This window comes from Thamnophis sirtalis, unplaced genomic scaffold, assembly GCF_051295495.1.
Source record: "Thamnophis sirtalis isolate CommonGarterSnake01/CBP01778 unplaced genomic scaffold, rThaSir2_p1.2 scaffold_6, whole genome shotgun sequence".
Taxonomy (NCBI): Eukaryota; Metazoa; Chordata; class Lepidosauria; order Squamata; family Natricidae; genus Thamnophis; species Thamnophis sirtalis.
The window spans coordinates 119,759,839-119,766,636 of NW_028261386.1; the positions used below are offsets into that span (position 1 = coordinate 119,759,839).

At 41.0% G+C, this 6,798-nt stretch overlaps 1 protein-coding gene across 1 annotated transcript in view; it reads right to left on the reverse strand.

Annotated features, from left to right (window-relative positions):
• Positions 1-4,050, reverse strand: part of TTK (TTK protein kinase) — a 44,185-nt gene extending 40,135 nt beyond the window's left edge. The window contains exon 1 of the mRNA XM_087718823.1: positions 4,002-4,050. The gene's annotated coding sequence lies outside the window, so the exon portion shown is untranslated. The remainder of the gene's footprint in view (positions 1-4,001) is intronic.
• Between the last annotated feature and the right edge of the window lie 2,748 nt (positions 4,051-6,798).

A 6,798-nucleotide genomic window follows, 5' to 3' on the forward strand; every position in this document is an offset into this window, starting at 1 on the left:
TAATAATTATAAGAGATGTTTATTACTTTAATAATCCTTGAGATTTCACCAACCTATGATTGGTTCAACCCAAAAAACACTTTATATCTTCTTCAAGTATCTTATCTTTTACCTAAGATGAACCAACCACAGTATTCATCAACTGACTCTATGGGAAAAAAAGCTTTTGAGAAATGAAACAGAATCATACCAAACAAAAATATCACTTTCTCCCTGCTGTTTATCTAACTGATGCATATTATGATGTCACAGCATATATCAAAATATGTGCCTCAATGCTCTCAGAACATGTCACCCATGTATGGTTTCTAACAAACACCTAATTCACTAGAAAGGAGAATTGCAAAAATTAATTATTTTCTTCAATGCAAATAATATTCTATAGAATTTAGATCATCTAACTATTCACCACAGCCTGTCTTCATGATATATTTTCCCTTATGTTAATTTCTTCAAATATCAGCTGTTCCCATTGCTAAGGATCAAAGTACACAAGTCACTATTATGAATCAATTATAGTTTTTAAATTATTTTTAAGAGCAATCCAATATACAGGTACCGTATTTTTCAGAATAAAAGACGCACTTTTTCCTCAAAAGAGGCTGAAAATCTGGGTGCGTCTTATACACTGAATACAGCATTTTTGGCCTCCCGAAACCCTGCCCCCTTCACCAAAATGGCCATGCATAGCCTTTAGGAGGCTTCCAGAGTACTTCTAGGGGCTGAAGAGGGCAGAAATGAGCAAAAAGGGAGCCGTTTTTTGCTCAATTTTGCCCCTTCCAGCCCCAGCAACATTCTATAAGCCTCCTAAAGGCTATGCGTGCCCTTTTTTAACAAAAAATGGGCCCGTTTTTGCAAAAAATGGGCCATTTTTGGGAGGTCTGCAGAATGCAAAAACTATTTTTTTTATTTGCATCTTCAAAACATTGGTGCGTCTTATACGGTAGTCCTAAATTTAAAACCATTTGTTTAGAAACTGTTCAAAGTTACAATGGTACCGAAAAAAAGTGACTTATGACCATTTTTCGCACTTAACAACTATAGCAGCAACCCCTTGATCACATGATCAAAATTTGGATGCTCGGCAACCAGTCCATATTTATGATGGCTGCAGTGTCTTGGGATCATCTGATCACCTTTTACGACCTTCCGATAAGCAAAGTCAATGAAGAAGACAGATTCACTTACTAACCATGTTACTAATTTAACAACCTCACTGATTCACTTAATAGTGGCAAGAAAGGTTATGAAATGGGGTAAAACTCACTTAACAACTGTCTCAGTTGGCAATGGAAATTTTGGACTCAATTTTGGTCATAATTCGAGGACTTCCTGCAAAATGTGCTGTAATGGTGCAATTAGGTGATGATGAGAATTTGTTTACAACTAAGTCCTCCTGTAGTAGGTAAATATACAATAGGCATACCAGCTGAACTAGGCAAAGGTCCTTCTAACCATTGTTTCCACCTACAATTTTTACAAAACCTTCGAGTCCAGAAACACCAAGGATGCTATCAAAGATAGAGTGATTGCTTGTCAACAGAGACAATATCAATTATTTCCAATTGCAGTTGATCAAGCAAGAGAGTTATGTTAGACGGGGGCCTCACATTTCTTCTGCCGCAATCAGCTTCATTTCAATTCACCCAACCCGCTGGGTTTCTAGAATTGCTTCCAACATGAGCTGCAGAGTATATGCTGTGTCCCTGGGAAGCCTGCAACCTTCAGTTTCCTCCCGTTATGCCACCATTCTAAACAATGCCTCCCAACAGCCTCCAGCTTTGCCCAAAGAGCCACTGCCAGCTCTCCTTCCTTAACTGACCAAGAGTACTTCGCAACCCTGTTGTCTTCTCCCAGGCCTGGTCCATCAAACTGTCTTTGGCAGATGAGGCTCAGCTGTCATCTCAGACTCACTACAGAAATCCTAGAACTAGATCCAGGGCCAGAAGACAGTGGAGGTCAGTTGGGGGCAGCAGGCGTATGTGACAAAGGGTAGGGTACCCAAAAGTGCACAAATGTGGGAATATGGAGTGGTTGAAATTAAAGTTTCCCTGCAGTTGTAAGGAACACAGAACATTTGGGATCGTTAGAATATAACACACAGAGAGAAATAGGATATGCCTATGGAAACCCAACTTCTAAACCCAGTCAGAAAGCTTTGTTCAGTCACTCTCTCCCAACCTGATATATGAAGTTGAAAAAGTCACTTTTTATAAAGAAGATGCATGATGTAGAAAAGCGGGAATGCTGCATTGACTTTATTGAACAAAAGGCAAAAAAAGTCATATGCTTCACCAGTTATGGAAAGCTTCCAAGAAAAAAATATGGGTGGGGCACTGTTAAAATGCAGCAAAAGATAACTGGATGAGTGTTGATGTGAAAGAGCTAAGCAAGTAGTAAGGAGTACTTTGTGATGGGAACATGGCATGATTTTGACAGGAGAGAGAAAACACTATATAAAGGATAACAAAACAATGATTAAAAAACAGCTAGGACTGGCCCTGGCTTATGTCTGCTGTTAATATTGCAGAAGAGACTGTTCCTGCCTAAATCACCATGGCTTTAAAAAGTCTTAGATAAAACTCAGTTGCTGGACTTCTCTATGGAAAGTCTGTGCACATTAGGTTTGATAATGCTAGAAAGCAACAAATCTGGGATACAGATTTCCAAATAGGCTAAGTAAGGTATCATATACACTTCCCTTCCAACCACATATTTATCATCCATTCCAATTTTAAAGTTTCATAAGACGTTCCCTTTAGCCAGGTTGAATACTACATTCTTAGCAGTCCTTGGACATTTTAAAGGAATTCCTCTATATCTTTGGTTATTTCCACGTAGTGATGGTTCAACAGAAACTCTATGCCTGTGATGGCGAACCTATGGCATGCGTAGCTATATCGGAGGGCACGCGAAGTGTCAGCTCCTGCTGGATCATTGTTGGGTATTTGCTCCCAACTGCTGCTGTGGGAAGAAAAAAAAATCAGCCCCTGATTGAAAGTTGGTCAGGGGTTGAGTAAAAGTAGGACCCTGAGGGGCTATGCAGCAATCCTTTTCTTTTGAGAAGTAATGAATTTGGCTGCTTTAATTTTAGTTATTTTGTCAAGCATGTATAACAAATATGTATAAACATGATTATGAATACAAGAAATGGATATGAAGTAAGGAGGGATGGTAGAACAGGCATGGTAGCCATGTTATGCACAACCTCTTAAGAATGGAGTGAGGTCAACATCTTTTTCTTCTTTTTTCTTTTTTTGAAAATAAGAGGCTTCTACCATTGTTTTGCCTAATACATAGATTTAAATTTGGTTCCCAAGTGTGTGCTCCTTTTTTGTTTTGTTTTTTTTAAATCTAGCCCCAACGAAATCCTTGGGTTTTGTTCAGGTAGTGGAAGTAGCAGTCATACAGATTTGTAAAGGGAATGAGAGTTGCAGCAACCCGAAGTTGAGAACTATGAGCCAGCTGTGGGAAAGAGGGAAACATCTTGCACGTTCAATGCCACGCATCCTACAGAAAGCCATGGGATATTTCAGAAGCCCTTTTCCACCAAAAAAAAACCTGAACGTCTGAGAGCAGCACTTCATATGACTCGCTTCCCCTGACCCTTTTGAAATACGTTCTTGGCCTTCTCTGGGTCGACCAACACCCCCCCCACACACAAACATACTTTTTTTTTCTTTTACAGCGAAATCAGGCTCTTGCTCCGATCAACGGGACCCAAACGGCGAGTAGGGAGGCTCGGCTTTCCGTCAAAAGCAAACCCGGGAGAGGAGGAAGAGGACATGAGACGAATATGCCGAAGGCGGCAGCGACTCAAAGAGGGGGACGAGGAAGGGGAGCAGCAAAACGGGCCGCGGAAAAGCCCCTCCAACCGGGAAAGGCCTGCAAGGACATCAAGAGCACCGCGCTCGACTTCAGAGGAAGGCCGTTAGGGGAGACTAATGGAGCAAAACTCCACCGAGGACCGAAGGGAAGAGCGCAAGGACAGAGCAACTCACCGCGTTTCGTGTTATTAACACTCTTCGTCACTTCGTGGAGGGGTGGGGGTGGGGGTGGGGTGGAGGTGCCGCCTTCCCACCGTTTGAATCTCGTCACCAAGTAGAAGCTCGTCAGGCGATTGGCTAACTCCACAACGGAAGCATGCGCCGCATCGGATTGGATCGTCGTTTGATTGACAAGGGGCCCGGGCCACTTCTTGACCGGAGGAAAAAAAAAAGGAGGATGACCGGAGAACCTTGAGGCGACCGCAACCTGCGCTCAACTGATCGCGGCCTCCAAGCGGTAAGGATTGGCTGAGCCGTGAGTTTATCCTCTTCGCGCGCCCGATGCTTCCCTGGCGACCGATTCGGGCGCGCGAAGAGGATAAACTCACGGCTCAGCCAATCCTTACCGCTTGGAGGCCGCGATCAGTTGAGCGCAGGCTGCGGTCGCCTCAAGGTTCTCCGGTCATGCCGTTCAGAAACAACAGAGTTGGAAGGGACCTTGTAGGTCATCTAGTCCAACCAAACAGGAGACCCTATACTATTTCTGACCGATGGCAGTCCAGTTTTTTCTTGAAATCTTGTGGCTAAGGCACTAAGCTTGTCGATCAGCAAGGTCGGCAGTTTGGCCGTTCGAATCCCTAGTACAGGTTAGGTTAGGTTAGGTTTATTTAATTTATATGCCGCCCTTCTCCCAAGGACTCAGGGCTGCGTACAACATTAAAAAAACACATATTACAAAAAATTGATAATGATAGTAATGTATACAATGTTGAGTTGTTATGATAAGTAATAATTGGATATGAGAAGGGAAGGTTAGAAATATTATTGGACTATCTATAAAGATTATTAATAATAATAAGTATCATTAAAAAACCATATACAGTTAAATTTTAACTAATAGGGGAAAATGCTATGATATAGGATATAGTTAAATAAAGATAGGATAATGATAATAAATTATATATATGGAGGATTAGAAAACGTTGGTATTAAATATTATGGATGTTTAGCTGAAACAGGATATGAGGATTTAATGTTAACGGAGGATTTTATAAATAAGTAAATGAAATGCCAGCATGTGGTTATGGATTGAATCTTGGTAGATTTAAGGATGAAGGATGTTTAAATAACTGTAGTCAAATAAAAGTGGAGGTATGATGATGTTAATATAGTAAATATTTGAGTTAAGATATTTGAATTAATATGAATTATATTTGATGACGGTGGAAGAGATGCACAAATGCTTTTTGTAACCAGCTGATATACTTTTTACAATATATGTTTGTCTTGGAAATAAATAAATAAAAATTATTTTAAAAAACACATGTTACAAAAGTTAAAAAGAATTAAATAGAATATCCCAAACAAACCCAATTCGGATTAACAATAACATTTTTTTTAAAAAAATGATTAAAATTAACAATGATCAATAATTTGTTTTGTTTTGTTCAGGCCAGGTCTCTTGTTTGAGCAGGGGGTTGGACTAGATGACCTCCAAGATCCCTTCCAACTCTGTTACAGTGATGAAGCTCCCACAGCTTATGAAGGCAACTTCTGTTCCATAGATTAATTGTTCTCACTGTCAGAAAATTTCTCCCTTATTTCCAGGTTGAATCTGATCTTGTTCAGTTTCCATCCATTATTCCTTGTCTGGACTTCAAGTGCTTTGGAAAACAGTTTGACTCCTTCCTCTCTGGCAGCCTCCCAAACATTGGAATACTGCTATTATGTCTCCCCTGGTCCTTCTCTTCACTAGACTAGCCATGCCCAGTTCCTGCAACCGTTCTTCATATGTTTTAGTCTCCAGTCCCCTAATCATCTGGTTGCTCTTCTCTGGAATCTTTCTAGAGTCTCAACATCTTTTTATAGTGTGGTGACCAAAACTGGATATAGTATTCTAGGTGTGGTCTTACAAAGGCTTTTTATTGTCTATGGAGATTCTCAGTCATCCAGGTCATGGTTGTCCCAAAGGTGCTTTTTCAAGAGGCAACTGGACTTTCTGGTTTTTTCTTTGAAGATGTTTTGCTTCTCATCCATGAAGTTTCTTCACCAAGAAGCTGAAGAAGCTTCTTTGGATGAGAAGCAAAATATCATCAAATTAAAAAAACAAAAAACCAGAAAGTCCAGTTGCCTCTTGAAAAAGCAACTTTGAGACAAGGCTTTTGATAGTTGATAGTTGATTGTTCTCAAAAAATTTCTCCTTATTCCTAGGTTGAATTTCTCCTTGATCGTTCGAGGATCCGCACATTGTAGCAATAGCAATAGCAGTTAGACTTATATACCGCTTCATAGGGCTTTCAGCCCTCTCTAAGCGGTTTACAGAGTCAGCATATCGCCCCCAACAATCCGGGTCATCATTTTACCCACCTCGGAAGGATGGAAGGCTGAGTCAACCTTGAGCCAGTGAGATTTGAACCGCCGAACTGCAGCTTAGCAGTCAGGTGAAGTGGCCTGCAGTACTGCACCCTAACCACTGCACCACCTCGGCTCTTGTAACATTGCTCTGATGAAAAAAATGGAGATTTCCGTGTGTCCCTCCCTCCCTTCATCCCATTTCCCCATATATACCAATAAGCAAGAGAGATTTTGGAACACGCAAAGAGAATGGAGAAGGGAATGCACGATAAAATATGGCCGTGATTAAAAGCTGTGATTCAAAGAAGTTCTTCGGCGTGCTTAGCAGAATTCAAATGCTCATCAGGCTTGGCCTCCATCTTTTCCAAAAGCAAACCCCAAACCTGGGGTTTTGTATTTATATATCCAATTTAGAGACCGCCCATCTTGCTCATAGGGTGACTGCCAGCCGGGGAGG